Genomic DNA, 22,278 nt, shown 5'->3' with positions numbered 1-22,278 from the left:
GGAGTCTCGCTCTGTCATCCAGGCTGGAGTGCAGTGGCGTGACCTCGGCTCACTGCAACCTCCACCTCCCAGGTTCACACCATTCTCCTGCCTCAGCCTCCGGAGTAGCTGGGATTACAGACACCCACCACCACGCCCGACTAATTTTTTGTATTTTTTAGTAGAGACAGGGTTTCACTGTGTTAGGATGGTCTCGATATCCTGACCTTGTGATCTGCCCACCTCAGCCTCCCAAAGTGCTGGGATTACAGGCATGAGCCACCATGCCCGGCCTACCCCTATCTCTTTATCTGCATCCTCTTTAAGGTCAATGTCTCTTAGATTACCCTTTTGAGGTTATTTCGTAGATCCTGTAGGCATGCTTCATTCTATTTTATTCTTTTTTTCTTTTGTATCCTCTGGCTGTATATTTTCAAGTAGCCTGTCTTCAAGTTTACTAATTGTTTCTTGATCAATTTTGCCATTAAGAGACTCTGATACAGTTTTCAGCATATCAATTGCCTTTTTCAGTTATAGAATTTCTGCTTCTTTTTCATTATTTCTAGCTGTTTGTTAAATTTATCTGATAGAATTCTGAATTCTTTCTCTGTGTTACCTTGAATTTCTTTTGAGTTTCCTTAAAACAGCTGTTTTGAATACTCTGTCTGGAAGATCATATATCTCAGTTTCTCCAGGATTGATCTCTGGTGCGTTATTTAGTTCACTTGGTGAAGTAAGGTTTTCCTGGATGGTGTTGATACTCATAGATGTTCTTCAGTATCTGGGCATTAAAGAATTGGGTGTTTATTGTAGTCTTCACAGTCTGGACTTATTTGTGCCTGTCCTTCTTGGGAAGGCTTTCCAGGTATTCAAAGGAACTTGGACCCTAAGCCTAACACTGTGGTTTTTGCAGACTCATAGAGCTACCACCTTGGTGGTCTTGGATAAGATTTTGAAAAGTTATCTGGATTACCAAGCAAAGACTCTTGTTCTTTTTCCTCACTTTCTCCTAAACAAATGTAGTCTCTCTCTGTCTGTACTGAGGTGCTGCAACTGGGACGTGGTGATGCAAGCACCCCTGTGGTCGCCAACACTGGAACTGCACTGGCTTAGATCTGATGCCATCCCAGCACTGGGTCTTGCCCAAGGCCTGTTGTAACCACTTACCAGGCTACCATCTGTGTTCACTCAAAGCTCAGTGTCTCTGTAATCAACCGGTGGTGAAGCTAACAAGCTTTGTGTTCTTCCCTTCAAGGCAGCAAGTTCCCCCAGACCCCAGGCAGGTTCAGAGATGCTATCTTGGAGCTGGGGATTGGAGTCAAAAACTTTAGAAATCTACCTGATGTTCCATTCTACTGTGGTTAAGCTTGCACTCAACCACAATATAAAGTCCTTCCCACTATTCTCTCCCCTTTTCACAGGCAGAGGAGCCTTTCTGTGTGGCCACCACCAGCAGCGGCCCATAGGAGGTTCTGCCAGGCCACTGCTGATGTTCACTTAAAGCCCAAGGGCTCTTTTGTTAGCTTGTGGTGAATGCTGCCAGGCCTGGGACTAACTCTTCAGGGGAGTGAGCTCCTCTCTGACCCAGGGAAAGTCTAGAAATGCTGTCCAAGAGCCTAGGCCTGGACTCAGGGACCCCCAGAACCTGCTTGTCACTTTACCTCACTGTGGCTGAGCTGATACCTAAGGCAAAGTGCAAGACAAAGTCCTCTTTACTTTTCCCCCTTTCTCAAATACAAGGAGTCTTTCACTGTAGCCACGACAACTGAGAATGTCTTGGGTCACACCATAAACTGAGCACATCTCAGAGCCCAAAGCCAACGGCATACTACTTGGGTATCACTGGTGCTTATTCAGGGCCCAAGGGCTCTTCAATCAGCAATAATGAATCCTGCCAGGACTAGGACCTTCTCATCAAGGCAGCTGGTTCCCTTTTGGATTGGGGTGTGTCTAGAAATGTTGTCAGTGAGCTAGGGCCTAGAATGAGGTCCACAACATTCTGTCCAGTGCTCTCTCCTACTGTGATTGAGCTGGTATCCAAGATAAAGTCCTCTTTATTCTTAGCTCTCCTCTGTATAAGTAGAAGGAAGGAGTCACTTTCATTGCTTCTAGCTGCGCTGATGAGGGCTGGGGGAGGGGCGGCTCAAGCACTCCCTTAGCCACCCTGGCTGGTATCTTCCTAGGTAACATGTCACCTGAGTCTACTAGCTCTGAGCCTAGCCTAGCTCTAGGATTTGCCTAGGAATTGCAGTCCCTGTGGCCTAGACTGCTTTCAAGTTTACCTGGGACCCCGGAGCACTTTGACCTGTGGCGGTGAGACTTTCTAAGAAACTCAAGCTTTGACTGCTAGGATAGGTAATTCCCCTCTGGCTAGTCTGGTCCAAATGCTCCCTCCACGCACAGGTACTGGCTGAGCCCAGCACAGCTTTGCTCTCTGTGACAAGGCAGCACTGAGTTCAATGTAAAGTCCTCAAGCTGCTGTGCTCTCTCTCCCTCAAGTGCACAGGCTTTCCGTGCTGCAAGGCTGCTGCCAGGGGATGCGGGAGGGGTGGTGTTGGTGACTCAAGACTGTCTCTCCTACCCTCTTTAATGTCTCTTTTCAGTTATATGAAGTTAAAACCAGGTACTGTTTTCACCTGATTTTTGGTTCTTGTGACAGTGATTTTCTGTGTGCAAACAGTTGTTAATATTTGACGTTCTTGGGGTGGGGGGTGGTGCAGGGAGACACATGCTATAGACTTCTATTCTTCCATCTTGCTCCTTCCTTCCTTCCTTCCTTCCTTCCTTCCTTCCTTCCTTCCTTCCTTCTCTCTCTCTCTCCTTCCTCCCTCCCCTCTCCTCCCCTCCCCTCCCCTCCCCTCTCTTGGCTATAGTTACAGTTTTGAACAAGGAAAGAAAGCCTTCTTGCATTTGCTTTTAATTCACAGGCATTTGCCTAATTATATTTCTGGTTTTACAATTAACATTACATTTTTGCAATTTTTTAAAGCATAAACGTACATTGATCTCCTCCTAGCAAAGCATACAATTCTTAAATCCCACCTTCCCAGCATATTAGTAATGGAACGAAGTGAAGCTCTTTACCTCTCCTGATATGCTATATTGAAAAGGATAACATTTTCATAACCTGTGTCACTTGAGTCAAATCGCAAGGAAACATCAAACAAACCTAAATCGAAGGACATACTACAAAATAAATGGCAAGTTCTTTAAAAAAATTTCAAGTTCATGAAAGACAAGAAAATATTAGGAACTAAAGAGGCATGAAAATTAAATGCAATGCAGCCGGGTGCAGTGGCTCATGCCTGTAATCCTAGCACTTTGGGAGGCCAAGGCAGGTGGATCACTTAAGGTCAGGAGTTCAAGCCTGTAATCCTAGCACTTTGGGAGGCCAAGGCAGGTGGATCACTTAAGGCCAGGAGTTCAAGACCAGCCTAACGTAGTGAAACTCCATCTCTACTAAAAACACACACACACACACACACACACACAAATAGCTGGGCATGGTGGTGCACACCTGTAATCCCAGCTACTCAGGAGGCTGAGGCATGAGAATCTCTTGAACCTGGGAGGCAGAGGTTGCAGTGAGCTCAGATCGCACCACTGCACTATAGCCTCAGTGACAGAGTGAGACTCTGTCTCAAAAAAAAAAAAAAAAAAAAATTAATACAATGTATGATGCTGGGCTCTCAATAACATTTCTATAAAAGACATTTTGGGGACCATTAGCAAAGTTTAAGAAAGGTTTGTAAATTAGATAAAATATATTCACGTTATTTTCTGATTTCAATAACTGTACTATGGTTATAACAATGAAAATTTCCTCATTTTGGTAACTGTACTTTCATAACTGTCCTTGATCTTAGGGAAAATACACTAAAATATTTAGGAGTTAAAAAAAAAAACTTTACAGTTTTTGAGATCCTTCATGTATAACTCCTTCGTGATCTAGCAGCTCCAACTTGCCTCTTGGATTTCTCAGAACTCATGTCCTACCTGCCACTTCCTTTTATTAGTATTCAACAACTTTGGCTTTCTTTTTGCTCCTCAAACATTCCAAGCTTGTTCTATTTTCAAACCTTTGTACTTGCTATTTTCTCTGCTTACGGCATTCTCCTCCCAGACCTGTACCTGCTGGCTTCTTGTCATCATTGGGCCCTAACTCAAAGGTGACACTTTAACACCTCATCTCACAGCAGCAGTTTTTTATTATTCAGACAAAAGTAGTTCTCCATACAGTTATCGATGACATTAACCTGTTTTCTTGTCTTCATGTGACTTATCACTATCTTAATGTATATTGTTTAACTATTGCCTGTTACTTCCTTCATCCTACACTTTTCTGTTCCTACCTATCTGGAATGTAGGTCCGTATAGCTAGACCTTGTCTGTTTTGATGACTTCCATTATCCCTTTGTCTAGAACAATACCTGGCACATAGCAGGTGCTCAGTAATATCCGTTGAATGGATGGATACATTTATATGTACAAAGAACTAGAGATGAATAGCAGCAGAAAAGAAATCAGTTGTTGGAAGATGTTATGGATAACCAAAAAATTTATTTAATTCAATAGCCAGTTTATTTTATGATAAAAAAGTGCCTATGACCCCAAAAAAGTTAACACCTAAAGTGTTGTCTGTTGTAATGGTAGCAGTAACTGGTTATTTCTACCTAAAGCCAAGAACCTGAAGGGATAGGACATGTATAAGGCTTAGGGATAACAGAGTTTTCAAACTTAACTTGTATGACAGTTGAGGGAGAACATCTGAAATACAAACAGTCCTTGACTGTTTAATGGAGCAATAGATGTGTCCCTGAGATAGGAGCAGTCTCCAGACTGGTGGAAAGAGGCCATTCACATACTTTTAGAACAACCCATTGGCCTGAGGGCCTATACTGATGAAAAATTTCACATTCCAATTTGTTTTTTGTCTGTGAAGTGGGTATGTCATTATTACTTTGCCACATTTGAGACATGCTGGAGATGAACTAAGGCAAGCATTTGTTTAATAAAGGCCCTAAGTAACAACATTCCTCATTTCATCTTCTTCTGACCTTTTCAAAGACATCCTTCAAAGCTGTTCTCTTTGAGGTTGTATTTATCCCATATTAAATGTCTCTCTGAGTAAATTCTTTGGGTAAGGGCCAGTCTTCATGGTGTTCTTGCTAATGCAAGACTTTGGAACTATCTATAAATGACAGGTCTCCTCTGTACAATTGGTTGGAGAAACAACCACCACTCTGACCCCTGGGTGGCAGGAACCATTTTCCATTCTTCGTGTTTTTTTATAGGAATTTGTATGGAGCTGGGCTTCATTAGACTCTTTTAAATGCACAAAAATGCCAACCACGGTTTGCAGACATGATGTTTTCAGGCACTGTAAGTTCAAAAATATCCTTTATTCTTTCCAATTCAGTAAGAAGGCTGTTCCCCATGGAGGCCTAGCCACAAAGCAAGTTTGAAGTTTTCTTTTGTTTGACTTATGTGGAGTCATCGGTGAACTAGCTATAGAAGCCCCTCCACCCTTTTCTATATATTTGGGGTGAGGAAATGTAATGGGAAGAACAAGCTAAAGTTGTCTTCCTTTCACTCTTTCTTATGTTCAAAGGGATTAGATTTTACTTAGATTTATACAAATATAGAAACTGATTTTCACCTTGATGATCAAAGTAAAAGAAAAATGAGTGTTTACAGATTAGATTTATTGGCTGAAAAAAGAAAACCTTTTGATTGTGTGGTGAGACTGTTTGTATTCTAGGAGAAGTACCTATCCACCTGAAACAATAAGCATAGGATTTTACCTGTGCAACAGTGTGGTGATTTATAAATTATTTTTGGTTCAGCTCAATATTGTACTCAGTTTTACACAAAGCAGAGAGAATAATGCGCATATTGTCCCATGCTGTTCTGGAGACAGGTAACTTTTACCTGTTACATATCTGAGACAGCATGGAAAATATTCAGAACAGGGTAATTTCATATAGCCATTGTCACTTTATACATATTGAAAAAATAACGTTGATAATAAGTGGAAAACTTGAATTAGAAATCAAGTAACAGAAAAAGGAATTCAATAAAAGGAGTATGGAATTATACATCAGAAAACTTTGACTCATGGCTCTGTTTCTCTCTCGCTGTGGAATGTTAGGCAAATCTTGTGTACTCTGTAGCCCTTGATTCAAACATTCACTCAATAAACAATATAATATGATAAAAAGGTATGAAATTATTTTGAAAAGAAATAAGTGCTATAATATAGAGGGACTAAAGGAGTTGTTCAGTTAAGTAGAAGTGTCTCTGCAACACAACTGCATTTGTTTTATAGAGATACTTTTACGTGAGGCAATTGCCATTTAAGAGGTATTTTGGTCAAATATTTGAAACTTACATATAAGGTAAACAAACCCTTATTTGGAAAATAATTCCTTATAAGGAAAAAGTCCACCTATTTTTCCTTTTTTTTCTTTTATAGCAGACGTGCTAAACATATAGTCTGTATTCACTACTTCTACTTTCTCAGTGCATTCTCATTCCTCAACATCAGGCAGTCTGGCTACCACTTCCATCACTATTCTTCATTTTCTTGAAACTCATCAGTCATCATCTGATTGTTAAATCTAACAGCCATTTGTTAAGGCTTTGTACTTTGTATCTACAATAGCATTGCATTGGCTCCCTCCTCCAAGTTCTAATGCCAGTCTGCCTCCCCCTCAGTCAATTCCAGCATTCATTATATCTTCATGTTCTAAAAGGAAAAACAATGATAAGTTGTGGGAAAATGATATAACACAAAATACGATGCTATAAGTTGTGAAACATAAGATAGTCTGTTTTTTCTATAACAATAAAAAATTTGCAGAATATTTATTGATAGAAACTCAGAAAAAGAAGGAACTATGAGTGCCATCTTGTGGCAAAGCATGCCCTATCACATCTGCTTTGACATACCTCATCACCCCTGCAAATATTTTGGCTATTTTGCCTGTCTCTGTATCATTTGACACTGAAGGCCACTCTTTTTTAAAGCCTTTTCTTATCTCTAATATTTTAGTCACTACAGTAATCCTCAGTCATCGTCTTTTACACATCTTTTTCTTTTTTCAAATTTCAATATTATATAACATTATTTTTATTTTTATTGACAAATTATAATTATGTATGATAAATATACATACATACTGACCACACTCCAGTACAATGTGATATTTTTATCTATGTACACATTGTAGAAATATTCAGTCCAGCTGACTAACATATCCATTACCTCATCAACTTATGATTTTTTTTTGTGGTGAGAACATTAATCTATTCTTTTAGTGATTTTGAAATATACATTATTATCAATTGTGGTCACCATGCAGTACAATGGATCACAAAAGCTTAATCCTCCACTCTGAGACTTTGTACCCTTTGATCAACATATCCCCTTTCCTCATCCCTCCTTCTCCCTCCCAGCCTCTGGTAACCTCCTTTCTAAGTTGTTTCTATGAGATTGACTTTTTTAGATTCCACATATAAGTGAGATCATACAGATTTGTCTCTTTGTGTCTGGCTTATTTCACTTAGCATAATGCCCTCCAGTTCCACCTTCTGAGTTTATATCCAAAGGAATTGAAATTGGCATATTGAAGAGATATCTGCATTCCTATATTCCTTGCAGCATTATTTACAATAGCCAAAGTATGGAATCAACTTATTTGTCTATCAAGGGATGAATAAATAAAATGTGGCACATATACACAATGGAATATTATTCAGTCTTTAAAAAATAGAAAATTCTGTCAGTCACCTCATTATTTTGAAAGCCACCTCCTTCTTTGTATCTCAATGCTATTACTTCATCTTGGTTCTTGGATCATTCTTTGACTTTCTTTCATCTCTTCTTGACGATTCCACTTACTTCTCTCCTGACCACTGTGGCTCTATCCTGACTCAGCCTTTAGTAGAGCTGACAAATAAACACCAGACACTCAGTTAAATTTGAATTTTAAATAAACAGCAAATAATTTGTTAGCATAATTGTGATTCAACTATTACGTGGGAATATTTATATTAATAACTTATTTTGCTATTTACCTGAAATTTAAATTTGACTAGGTGTCTTATATTTATACTTGCTAAATCTGGCAACTCTAGCCATTAGCCTTCTTTTCCCCATTTGTGGTAGATGTGGAGATGTACTGCTCATATTTCCCTTCAAAAAAGTACTTGCCATCCAGCTATAGGGAATGAGGTCAGTAGACAGCTTCCAGCTGTCAGCTCCTTTAGGATCTGCCTCATCTGCAGAGAGTAGCTTCATCCAAGGTCAGCCCTACTCAAGACAATCCACATCAGTGACTGAATGAGATGGGGCTATAAAGATCCAACTATTTGGGTCTATTTCAGGACAACTCTAACAGGCAGCATTTACTTTACAGTTTTCTACCACGTTGGCTGAGGTATTTCCAGCCTGCCTTGCAGTTTGACTTCTTTCTCTAACCAGTCTGCTTCCTTTCAAAGTTGTTGATCCTTAATGAACACCCAGACTCTTACTCAGGCTTTGCTCTTGAAGAACCCAACCTGCAACATTCATCCTCTCAAGGAACTCATTCTTATGATTTCAACGATGACCGCTCCAACTATGTTCATGTGTCCCAAGCATGTGTCTCTGGAGCTCTCATAACAGCATTCACAGCTGCCCATAATACTTCTCCACTTAAAGTCTGACCATTTTTTACACACAGCTAAAGTTACCATATTTATATTCATTCATCCAATAAATATCTATTGAATGCCTGCCATGTTCCAAGCCCTGTATCACTGGGGCTATAACAAACCAAACAGACACAAATTTCTGTCCTCATGGAGCTTACATTCTACTGGGGCAGAGAGATAATAAACAAGATGAATAGGTAAAATTTACTGTAAGTTATAGAGTGACGGTGCTAAAGAGAAAAAGAAAAAAAACAAGTGAGAAGAATAAAAAGTGGGTATATGGGTGTTTTTGTTTTATAGGGGCGGAGGCTTGTGGAAATGTTGGATATGGTAGCCAAGTAAGATGTATTAATCAAAATAAGCTATGCTATGCTGTAGCACTAAATCTAGATGTTAGTGGTTTAGCCCAACAAAAGTTTAGCTTTTGTTCATAGTAAGTCTGATATAGGTGGCTCATCATGTCATCTAGTGACTGATGATTCCAGGCTTCCTACATATTGTGATGTTGCCACAGAGACATTGTTTCTAGGGGCAGAGAGAGATAAAGGTAGATCAGTATTCAGTAAGTGTCTTGGCCTGGAAGTGGCACATCACTCATACATACATCCCATTTGCCAAAACTAAGTGATATGCTCCCACTCTGACTACAAGGGAATCCAGGAAATGTTCTTCTCTCTGCCCAGGAAGAGGAAATGGTGCACTGATCACTCCATTTTTGTTTCCTGCCACACAAGACTTCACTGAAAAAGTGACATTTGAGTCAAGTCCTGAGAATTTTCCCAGAAGTTTTGCTCTGTTTTAAGATCTATTTATTTCAAATATATTATAATTCACAACTTCTTTCCTATTGAAAACTTGCAGACATCTCGCATTTTTTTCATCTTCCCTAGCCAAGCAATCAAAAGCCTATTTTGTGGCTATGGTATTGCAATAATCTCCTAGATTCTGTTTCTTTCTCAGTCTCCACTATTCAGCACCCCGGCCATCTTCCCTGCTGTAGTTGGAATGAAAGTTCTTAAGCAAAACTGCTACTGATTTTTAATTGTCCTTAAAAAATGTTTTATTGATATAACAAACTCAATTCTAAGTATGCATCTGTGATTTTCCCATACTATTATTTATACATGACTTAAAAGTTATAACAAAGAGCAAGTTTGGAGAAAATATAAACATTTAAGTACAAATGAAATACCTTACTAATAAAAATTTAGCTATTTATTAATCATTGCCAACACTATAAACTAAATTTTCTATAAGAATTGGAGATCTTGTGTCTTTTGTGTTTGATTATGGTTTCATTTTTATATCAGCACTTTGCAAGCTTCCCTCAGCTCTTAAACTTTCTGCCCATAATTTAACAGAAAGAAGACATCAGCTGCTTTCTGAGCACTTTGTAAACGGGTCTCAGAACCTCCTTTCTAATTCTGCCTTCTTACATATACCATTTCTTCCCCTTTCCCGCTCTCTTCCTTCCTCCCTTTTATTGTCATAGAGAAAACAATTTTAAGTTCATGGAATTTTTTAAAATTTTCTCAGATAAATCTGAGCTTGAAGGAGAAAAAATATATATTATGGGAGACCCCCATGCTTGTAACTAATATGCGGCTCTCTAGCAAGTCTCTTAGAAATCAGGCAATTCCCTACCCTTTGATATAAGCCTCTTGGTAAAAACCTTCCAAGTTACTTCTAATGGTTTGAACTTGAATATAATTACTCTCAAAAACACTGGCAGTATTAGGACTGGTTTCTAGTTTGTGAGCTTTTAGAAATTCAGGACTGTCTTAATCGTTTTATATTCCTTTTACCTCACTCAGTTCATGCTATGGCTAAATATTCAATAAATGTTGAATAAATTAATGAATGAATGCTAGAGTCCTCTTAAAATATCCTTATTAGTTTTGCTTCTGAAGATCTAAGAACATTTTAAAATAAAAATTTATGAACAACAATGCATATTAATATTTGAATTCTCAAGATAACTCTCTGTTAGGGCTTATGTGGATAGAGGAGAACCCATGGTATGTGTCAATACATCTGCTTTTTCTGGTATCACTATTTGCCTGAGCTGTCCCAGAGGTGAAATTGTGGAAAGTGGTACCTTTCCTCATTTGTTCTTCCACTGCTTACATTGAGTGAGTTGAATAATGTGGAAGGGATTCTTTCTCTAGTTTTACGACACTTGATTCCACCCCATCCAAGTGTCCATTTCAGTGCGTGGAAAGAGCTTTGAGTCTTTTGAAAGAAAAGAGAGTGAGAGATTGAATTATTTCAAGGTTCAGTGCGTGGAAAGAGCTTTGAGTCTTTTGAAAGAAAAGAGAGTGAGAGATTGAATTATTTCAAGGTATTCTTTTATTAGTTATATTGGGCACTAGTCTTCCCCAGAGCTTTAAATAATTTACCTCTGAATCTAACAGGTGACGGAAAATGAGACACTAAGAAACTAATTTTTCTCCTTCCTGTGCTACATTTACATAGACTCACAGACTCTGAGCCTGTCTTCTGCCCAGGAACCAAAAGAAGAGCTGAATTTCACACTGCAGTTTAAAATTAATCTCTCTCTTAATGTCTTTTTCAACATGTTATTTAGATATTCATTTGCAATTTGATATAAATCTCAAATATGGCATGTTTTGGATTTCTTTTATATCATCAGTGAAGTCCATTAAACCTGACTGTGATTTGGAACTTTATCCTTTATTTGACTTTCACAACTTCTTTAAGATAATTTCTCCTAAGAGAAGAAAATCTCTTATTGCTAAAATTTAATCTCCTTTGTAATTTATTCATAGCAAGTTCATAGATTCATGGACATTGAGAGCACAGAGCAAATGAACATTGGAGATCTTCTGATTTAATCATCTCCTTTATAGATGAACAAACTGAGGCTCATTGAGGATAAGGGATTTGCCTAAGTAGCCAATATGGAAGCAATGTAGTGAATTCTTGTAAGTGTACATTGCCTCGGCATCCGTTTTGAATATAAATTTTACTTTCTTATACCAGAAGCAGGGCTCAGTCATCCTTGACAGTTTCCATTTACACCTTCTCCCAGTTTCTCAATGTGATTGATCCAGATATAACCACCTCCTGACTACTTCCCTATGGCACAGCTAGATACAACTTATTTGACTTGCCCCATTGACCCACACATCCCGCACTGACTGTGTAGATATGCCACAGAGACCACATCTCAGTCACAGTGTGCCCCCTCCAGAACTCATGCCTTCTTGATCTAAACCCACCAATTAGAGCTTCCTAAGGGAAACCTAGTTGGGTAATACCCTGAATCCCAATAAAGGCTTTGGCCAACAGGTCTTTCTCTCTGTCTCTGACTGAGCATCCTGCCGTCTCCAGATTTCTTGTTGGTCCTCATGGGCATGTGCTTCTCCTGTGGATATTTAATAAAATTCTTCTGTTATTTCATGTGTTTTGTTATGCACCCACCTCTGTGTCCCACATGACTGACATACCTGACCCTAACTTACCTCCCATTCAGGGCTCTCCCTGAAAGTGGGTATCCTGGATTAAGGCCACTATCGAGAGAAACCTCAAGGCCAAACCAGAAGAAATCATAGCAAGCAGAATTTTGGTGTCCTGACTGCCTCTACATAGAGTTGCTCTTGCATGTTGCTATGTCTAATATGTTTGCATTAGGCATACCTGTGCCATGAAGGTCCATATCATGTTTCCCTTGATTTAAACTACCATCAAGAAATCCTGTGGCCTGATAGAACCTCTACTGCAAGTAAGTACGAGTAGTTAAATATGGCTGTAGCCTAGGGCATAAAAGAGCATGATGTGACAAGAGAAGAAGGACAAGGAGGCAGAGACTCCTCCATAAACAACCTCTGGGTTGCTCGTCTAAATGGAATAAGAATTTTTATCAGGGCTTAACAGAGAGGTTTTTAAAAAATTGTTTTGTTACAAGGCAAAAGAAAATTGCAGAGGAAAAACAACAAATTAATAATGCTAATAGAAGAGAAACCAAGACTCAACCATCCTGTTTTTAAAAGGTTAACATGTTTACTCTTGGAAAACCTCTAGTATTATATAATAATGCACATTATTGGTTTGACAGTTATAAAAATTCTAGTATGGAATTCAGTTTGGTTTTCCCTTACTTTTCTCATTTCTAAAATGAAGCTAAGTATCTCATTTGGCTACTATGAAGATTCAGTAAGAGTTTGCATGTAATTGTTTTTATATTCTTGTGTATGTCAAAAAAATGACTGGTTTGAATTCAATTTGTCTGTTGAACTACCCAGCTACTTCTATATATAGCTTTTAAGTTTTGGGTCAATTGTGTTATTGTGTTTACTCTCTAATTAAGCCTGCCCAAGGTGATAGGGATGAGAGTAAATGGCTTTGGTAATTCAGCCTTACTGACTTCCCTACCATTTGTTTTTTAATCTCCAAGAACTTCAAGTTGTTTTTTGTAACATGAAAGCTGTCTTCTGGGAGAAAAGTTTAGCAGTGGTGACTGGCTAAGATCTTTTCTTTCTTCTTATTTTCTCTTCTTAACTTTTTATTTTGAAAACTTTTAAACATAAAGGAAAGTTGAAAGACTAAATTAATCAATTGTTTACATTTTACCAAATTTGTTTTCTCTCTATTACCTGTCTATGTAATATTTGCTGAATTGTTTGAGAGTAAGTTGCAAACATCATGACATTTTAGCCCTTAGCATGCATTTCCTATAACAAGAACATTCTTCTGAATAATCACAATACTATTACTACACCTAAGAAACCCAATATTCGTTGATTCAATAATCATGTAATACACAGTTCATATACCAATTTTTTCTAATTATCCAGTAATGTGTATGCTAGCTATTCCCCACTAATATTGGATCCAAACAAGGATCACACTTATATTTAGTTTTCTTGTCTCTTTAGTCTTTTAAAATCTAGAATAGTTTCCCCAATTATATTTTGTCTTGTGTGACGTTGACATTTTTTTGAGAGTGCAAGCAACTTTTCTTATAAAATGCGCCTAAATCTGGATTTATCTGATTGCTTCCTTATTGTTAGATTCTGTTTAAATATGTTTGGCAAGAATACTACATAAATGATATGTAGATATGCTGTTTATTATTATTACTATTATTTTCTGAGATGGAGTTTCACTCTTGTTGCCTAGCCTGGAGTGCAATGGCCTGATGTTGGCTCACTGCAACCTCTGCCTCCTGGGTTCAAGTGATTCTCCTGCCTCAGCTTCCCTAGTAGCTGGGATTACAGGCATGTGCCACCACACCTGGCTGAATTTTTTTTTGTATTTTTAGTAGAGATGGGATTTCACCATGTTGGTCTGGCTGGTCTCAAACTCCTAACCTCTAATGATCCACCTGCCTCAGCCTCCCAAAGTGCTGGGATTACAGGCGTGGGCCACTGTGCCTGGCCAGATATACTGTTTAGAAAGCTCCCCAGGAAGAAATATGCAGATTCTGTGGGATTGAAGGGTGCTAAATGGGAAGGCTGTGGCAACTATTTGAGTGAATGATGTAGTGGCCTGAGTTAGAGTAATGGTTGTGGGGACTCAGGAGGGACAAATCTAGGAAGGGTTTAAAAGATTAACTTGATGACTTGTTTTGGTTATGATTAGATAATAGAGAGGAACCTAGGACAATTTCTGGGTTACTGAAATATGACTGTGTTATTCATCAATTCAGGGAATATAAAAAAGAAACAGATTTATTGGGGTAGCTGATTAATTTATTGTTTCACATGCACCAGTTGAAATGCCTGTGAGTTGTTCAGATAGAAATGATTGATACCACTGGCCTGGAGTTCAGAAGAAACCTGGACTGGAGATTTAAATTTGGGACTACAATATTAGTATATAGGTAGGGGGTATAGCCATAAAGGATAGATGAGTTTGCCTAGACACAGTATTAGGTGAAGAGAGATAGGCAATAAAGCATTATTTGTGAAGATTTAGCAGTAGTTCCTAGTACAGTGCTCTTTTCCTATAGTTGTTGCATAGTTTTTCAGAATTTTAAGTTCTAAGGTTGTCCCACTGATTTGCTCTTTAGACCTCAACTAAACTTATAATTGTTGGGCTTCATCACAGATTGCATTTGCCCCAACTAGACTAGAGAATAACTGGCAGTCACCACATACTTATAGTGATCTATGTTTTATCCTGGTACCCTTCGATGAATGTGAGACTGGTTTCTCCCAAAGGAGATGTGCCCTAGTTAAGATGGGGTCCCAGACCTCCTCCATTGTTACTTGGTTCAATCCCAGAATGTGCTGAGGCACAATATGCAAATCAACCAGACACAATAAAGATGATCATACATCAGCTGTGCATGTGCATATGTGTGTTTCTGCAATCTGGATTGAAATTCTGCGGTGGAATAGTTCCAGACTGGCCTAGCAGAAGAAAAAGAAAGGACATCTAAGGAATGTTCTCTCAACTCCATTTAATACTTTGGCTTTATCAAATCTGTGTGCTGTGTTTCTGCCTGTATCTCTCAGCATATGGAGAAAAGAGCCAGGACTCAATTGTTTCTCCCCATTCCTCCAAGAAATCTTTTGTATTTCCTCCACAGGTTGAAGCCTAGGTCACCAACAACACTAAAGTGTGTTTTATTTGACACTTGTGGATTCTATTGCCACTTTTCCATTTCCAACATGTTTAGAATCATGTCAGATGAATATCTACAAAATGGAAATTTTTATTCAATGGACTCTTAAAGAGTCCTGGGATGAAGGAGATGGGGAAATGCAAGAGGAAAGGGAAAAGCCTAGGTACTTCTTGCAGGGAAAGGAAACGCTGAGCCCAGTGGGGAAGACTATGTGTTCAGCTGCCAGTACCTGTTACTTAAGGCTGACATTTTCCAGATCTTACTTCAGGGAAGGCAACACCTGATTTCACTTAAAACTGCAGCATCTGCCCTGCTGCTTTTTCTTGACCAGCCCCATGCCTCACCCGCCAGATCCATGAAGACTGAAGGAATGGAGGATACAATTAGCGGGAAAGGGGGCTGGGATGAATAGGGACTTCCTGAGAGCCTCTACCAGAGTTCTGATCTGATTGTGCAGCTGACTTAGGTTTCTCCCACTTGGGTAACACTAACAGTACAGTCAAGTCCCAAGAAGCAAGAGAGAGCTGACACAGTCATTTAAACAGAATGCTACTTTTTTTGTTTGTTTTGGTGTTTGTTGTTGTCTTAATAGCTGTGGATGTCTAGCTTCTGTTTTCTGCTTGATATATGGGGCAGATAGGAATTTTTCTCTTGAATATATTAGCCTTGCTAAGGAGAACTGTAAAAGATGATCAGAGCACTAATATTCAATTATTTTGCTCTTTTTTTTGCTAGTCCTTACTGTCTCTCTGCTTTCACTGAGTATGTATATATAGATAGGAATGTATATGTGTATTTACAGACATATGAAAATATGTTTTAAGTATATATGTGTATATCTATGTGTGTGTGTGTATATATATATATCGAAAAGGTGATCCAAATTTTCTAATGTTGATTTTTATCCAATTTTTTTTTCTTTTTTTTTTTGCTGCAGGATGTCGCTCTGTCACCCAGACAGGAGTGCAGTGACACAGTCATGGCTCACTGCACCCTTGACCTCCTTAGGCTCAAGTGATCCTCCCACCTCAGCCCCCCAGTAGCTGGAACTACAGGCATGTACCACAATGCCTGGCTAATTTTTAAAATTTTCTGTAGAGATAAGGTCTCACTATGTTGCCCAGGCTGATCTCAAACTCCTGAGCTCAAGCAATCCTTTCACCTCAGCCTCCCAAAGGCATGAGCCACTGTCCCTGGCCTCAAGAGATATATTTTTCTATAGTACCTTTATTGATTGAATTTCATCCTATAGATTTATTTATTCATTCTTCTTTTTAGTCATTATCTCTGTTTGCCATAAAGCTGAGATGAACATTCTTATGCACTTGTACATCCCATTCTGATTACTTCCTCAGAAAAAAAATTTTAGAAGTGGAGATTTTTAGTCAAAGCATATATGCACTTTTAAAGCTTTTGACACATATTGCCAAAATGTCCCTTTCCAGAGGAGTTTTTGGAGTCTTATGAGGATGACCCAACTTAAAATTTCCATATGTAGGTTGGAGTTTACAGCAGGGAATTACAAATTATAAGGGAGATCATTGCTATATATCCTAAAAGTATCTAGACCAGTTTAATTAATTGGGTAGTTATGATTGAAGACTATGCAATAGTAAGTCCTATCCAGCCTTCTGGACTGGCTTAGAGAAAGACAGACAATATGATAACTGAACCTTTGATTCTGTATTGATGGTGTATTAATTACAGAAATGAACCCACAGGATCCTAGAGCTAGTCTCATTTAAAAAATTATAGGAGAATATAAGGATATAATGTTATGTAGAAAAGTAGTTAAACTGTAAAGGAATAGATGCTTGCATATGTCCCTCCTGAATTAAATACTGCTGATACTCAGAATGCCCTTGACTGCTGGGTGGAGGCTCCAGTGCCTCTGGCTAGGATCTTGAAACAGATCACCATAGGAAGAAAGCTTTTAAATGGAGGGCGAGTGAAGTAGAAGTTAAAGGCCTCCAAAAGAAAAGGAAATAGGTCCTTCCTAATCAATCATAATTCTTTGCTGGCCTCATGAGCTTATTTCAGCCTAATGGAAGAACTGACCTTGCAATTCTTGCCTTTCCTAGAAACCTTTAGTGTCTAATAAATTCTTGTTTAGAATTTCAGCTTCCTAGCAATAACTCTCATATCAACATTTATGTTTTTGTTTGTAGAATTTGAACATGGAAGATTATTTTTTGTAGTCATGTCCAAGGAATAAAACCTTTCTCCTTATTTTTCATAACCATTCTTGTAGTGAATCAAATCAGTCAATAAGTAATAGGCATCTAATTTGCATTAAGCACAATTCTAGGATTCCACTTATTGCCTGGCCTCCAGAAATTCCTCTGGAATATAGAGGGCATGATAATCCTTTGGGTTTCCAGGTGTCACTGTCTGCTCAGACCCTGTATTAAATATTCCCCAAAATTATTTGTTTTCTCCTTTTCCTTAGTTTACAGTCACCTGAGTAAATGACCATAGGTCCCTTTGGGGAAGGAGAATTATAATATATAATGCTACAGCGCCCCTCCTAAGGTCCTGGCATGTCTTCAGTCAAAGGGTTCTGGATCTGCAAATTGGCTCAGCACCAGGAACTAACTAGCAAACGATCAGGACTCTTGATTGGGGCAACCATCCTCAGTTTCCCACTCATCCATTTTTGTCTTTTTTGTGATTACAGATGTTTACTAACACTCATGTAGTCTGCCTGTCTATTATATTTGCTCCTGGGGATGTCATGCTCTGTTAACCACTTCTGTAACTCTCTGCCAATCAAGCACCCTTGGCTGCCCCTCTGACCTTGCTAGTCATTATGGTAATTGCAACTTTTTGGCTTCTGGAAGTTAAGCACCAACACCTAAGGCTCTATTGCTTTGCATCTCCAACCACCATCCTTACTTATGGTTATTGCCAAGTCCAAAACTGACCTGCAAATAAGATCACTGAACTTCTTAGTGATGCTGTGTGCCTCTCACTAGCACATTCCTAATGGCCTTAGCGAATGGTGTCCTTTAGGTTCTCCCCTGGAACATCCTCTGATGAATCTTCTGGCCTTATCAATATATCCATTCCAACCACTTCTTTGAGTCTCTTTTATACATACATACCTGTCTTTACCATCATCTGCCAGGGCAACTCAGGTACTTCTACTTTGCTCAACATGGCTGTTACTTTTTTCAGACTTCTAAAAGTCACCCTGGCAGGGAGTTTGCCCCATCCACTGGGATCCTTGCCAGGGTGTTAAACCCCCCATCTCAAGAGAGTAGCCTGAAGTCACTGAATTCTTGGTTATCCAGTTGTACATCCTGGCCCTCTTGATCAAGTTCTTTCAAAATCCAATCCTAGGAGTACATCTCTGGCTCCTATTGATAGATCTTAGCTAATTTTCATAACTCCTGGCTACATAGTCTCATTTGTTTTCTTAGTTGGGTTATCCTGGGCTTTAATCCTAGTTATGAGCCTGGTATCCAGGAGAGGAGGTAAGAGTGACTTCCAAAGGGATCAACTCTTGCCTTGCAGGGATAGGCTTCTGCTGGGTTTTGCAACACAGGGCAGGTGCTACCTCTTATTAGAGAAGGGTGGTCACTAAACTCTGAGGGTTCAGGGAGCTCTTCAGCTCCAATATTTGGAGCTGAAATCCATCTAAATGGGCCTATCTCATATTTCAGGGTACTGGGTTTTTCCAATATAGCCCTGATAGCATAACAGACCAGCTTTGATTGAGTATTCAAACGTCTCTGAATCCCTCAGATCTTCAAACCATCAGATCTTCAGTTTTCTGCTTAGCCGTGTCTGTTTTTCCACCACAGGATGTAACAGCCCTTTTATTAATGACCAGAGAAGCCCTCAGGCTCTCCCACTTAGCCATGAGTTACTTGTTAACTCCCTCGGTTTCTCATTTTTTTTTTCAGGGCCTCAATATAATTTTGCGGTAGCCTGCAACTCTGCTGTCTTGATAGATATTTTCTCCTCATGTCTTTTAAATCCCAGAATTATTGCAGCTGCATCCCTCTACCTGGAATTATCAGATAACCACTAATGAAATCTTTAGTAAATGAGCCATCACCTTTTGTCAGGGGCTGTTCATGCCCAACTACCCCATTCAGGATGGCCCACTTTTTCCCTTTTGGTTGGTGAGTCAGTCACAAATCTCCATTGTATTCCCTGTTTTTTTGGACCATTTTTACTATTCCTTGTAGTAGTTTGAGTCTACCAAGAAGCAGACACTAAGATATGATTAGATGTTCTGGAGATTGATTGGAAGCAGGGAGGAACTGGTGAAGGTGAAGAAAGCCTTCAGACCAGCCTAATGTCTGTGGGGGAGGGGAAGGAGGGAGGGGAGGGGAGGGCATCTTAAACTACAGCACTTCCAAAAATGGTTCAGCCAGGCTCATGGTGAGTCCTCAAGCCAAAATTATCTGCATAAAGAGTCCTCTAATTTGCTGGAATAAACCTGTCTTAGTATCCTTGACCACTGTGTTCAGTCATTGACTAGAAGCAGCTCACGGGAAGTGGCACAAATGCAGTGATATATGTAGAAAAGCAGTAGCAGTAGCTAGAACCATTAATCAGTTATGCTCCCTGTGGCAGATGTGAGTGGTGCATTTTCATGGTGCACACATACACATGCACACACATACACAGACACACAGATAGTTACACCTAGGGATCAGATTCCACCTTTCCATTAGTATTGTAATTCCTTATTCAGAATGGATTTGTACAACCTTTTTTTGGCCTGACTAAAGAAATGACCCCCACAGGTGACTTTCTTTCAATGTGAAAATACATACCAAGTTTCCAACAGCTGACTCACAAGTAAGTCTTTGGAACACAACAAAATTAAAAGCGGAGAACTTTCTAGCCATGAGAGGCCACTGGGACTATTTCTGGGCACTTTGAGATATAAATCACCAAGTGCGTGCCCTATTACTATTTCAGTGGTTTGGGCAAAGGGATTTCTCTTTCTAGATAGACTTTGCACTTTTTAGATAGACTCTTCAAACTTAGCAATAACATTCCATCTTTGTATCCAAAAGAAAAATAATATACTAGTAATATAAAAACGTGGCTTTTGTATGTGATTGATATGAATAGTGCATATGTCTTTGACTCATTATTCCATCCCATGTTGATAGTCTGCTGGTTGTCTCCAAGTTACTATGTCTCAGCCTATAAATTCCTTGAAAGCAAGGACCATGTCTCATCTTTGATTACACTCAGTACCCAAGTGACTAATTCAGTGCCAGCAAATATTTGGTGACCTCTTTTCTTAACCATCTCCTTCCTTACAAGGCTAGCTCTTTATAGTTTCACATTAGAATCACAATATTTGGAGAGAAGCCCCATATCTCTATATAGTCATTGCTCTTCCCTGGATTATTTAGCACCCACACCCCGCACTCATGGGACAGCCAGGTCTGTCCTAGAGCCAAAATGGTTTTAAGTCAAGTAAGAAGTGTTATACTTGTTATTGCTTTGTCATGAGCTCAGTGGAACCTTTGCCAAAAACTGATTAGTGTGTCATCATGCCATCTTAAGAAATTTCTTCCTAAGATGAAATTTTAATTATGACTAAAGATGCCCATTTCCATAATATTTCTACACAAAATATCACCCCGCCCAACTCCCACTTCCACTCCACCTAAACAACAAGCTATATTCAGACTTTCAAGACACATATATGGAAAGAAGGTGTTTTTTATGGTCACTAACACATTCTGGAAAACTATGGACCGTGGATATTTATGTGATGATCTCCTGAGAATTCTTCCCAGTCTTCTAGTGGTTTCCTACATTTCTTCAATTTGCGTATACTTTATACCTTTTAAGAACAGTTTATTGATATCCATTTTCTTATTTGAAACTTAAAATAACGTTGGGATATAGACAAGTTATTATTATGATTATTACTATTATTTGAGATGGAGTCTTGCTCTGTCATGCAGGCTGGAATGCAGTGGCGTGATCTCCCCTCACTGCAACCTCTGCCTCCCAGATTCAAGCAATTCTCCTGCTTCAGCCTGAGTAGCTGGGATTAGAGGCGCTTGCCACCATGCCTGGCTAATTTTTGTATTTTTTAGCAGAGATGAGGTTTCACCATGTTGGCCAGGCTGGTCTTGAACTTCTGATCTCAAGTATCCGCCCACCTCAACATCCCAAAGTACTGAGATTGCAGGCATGGGCCACCGTGCCTGACTGAGAAAAGTATTGTTATTGACTTTTGTAAAATAAGGGATCTGAAGTATACCATAGAGTTAACTGATTTGTCCAAGGGAACCGAATACATTTGGGGCGAGTGATTAGAAAACAGACATCATATTTATATATGGTAGACTATAATATTTAGTAAATCAAATAAACAATAAATATGTACTTAGTACCCACTCTGTGCTGGGTACTGATGCTAAACTTGAAAACTACAAGATCACATATGATCAAGTCATCAAATAATTTAGAATCTGAAATTGTCCTCACCATTTTCTACTATCAGTTCATTTTTATTAAAACAAAAATAGCTTTATGAGAATTATAAACCGACAAAAACAAATCAAATAGTAAAGAGGAGCTCATGGTGAAAAGCAAGAGTCTCCTGCCTGCTTTCCTGCCACCACCACCTATCCCAGCCCTTCTCTCCAGAGACAAACTTTTTCATCAGAACAAGTGAGTGTGTTGAACTTTTTTTCCTTGTAGTATTTTTATTAGGAAAAAATAAAACTATCCAAAAAAGTGTAGGGAATTATGTGATAAACACCCATCACCCACCAGTAAGTAACTTTGTTAAGACTGATAAACCTTTACATGGGGACTATTTGCTTCCAATTTTTTAAAAGAAATAAAAACGTATAGACATAATTTAAACCTGCCTGATTATTTCTCTCCAATCCCAGTTTCTTCCGTCATAACACAGAGGAGGCACAGTATCCTGAATTTTTAATTTATATTTCCCTTTATTTTACTTATATAAACAGATAGTTATTTTTAATGTATCACTACTATATAGTTATATATTA

The sequence above is a fragment of the Mandrillus leucophaeus genome, unplaced genomic scaffold, assembly GCF_000951045.1.
Source record: "Mandrillus leucophaeus isolate KB7577 unplaced genomic scaffold, Mleu.le_1.0 Scaffold117, whole genome shotgun sequence".
NCBI classification, from domain to species: domain Eukaryota; kingdom Metazoa; phylum Chordata; class Mammalia; order Primates; family Cercopithecidae; genus Mandrillus; species Mandrillus leucophaeus.
Note: the sequence above shows the minus strand (reverse complement) of the source record.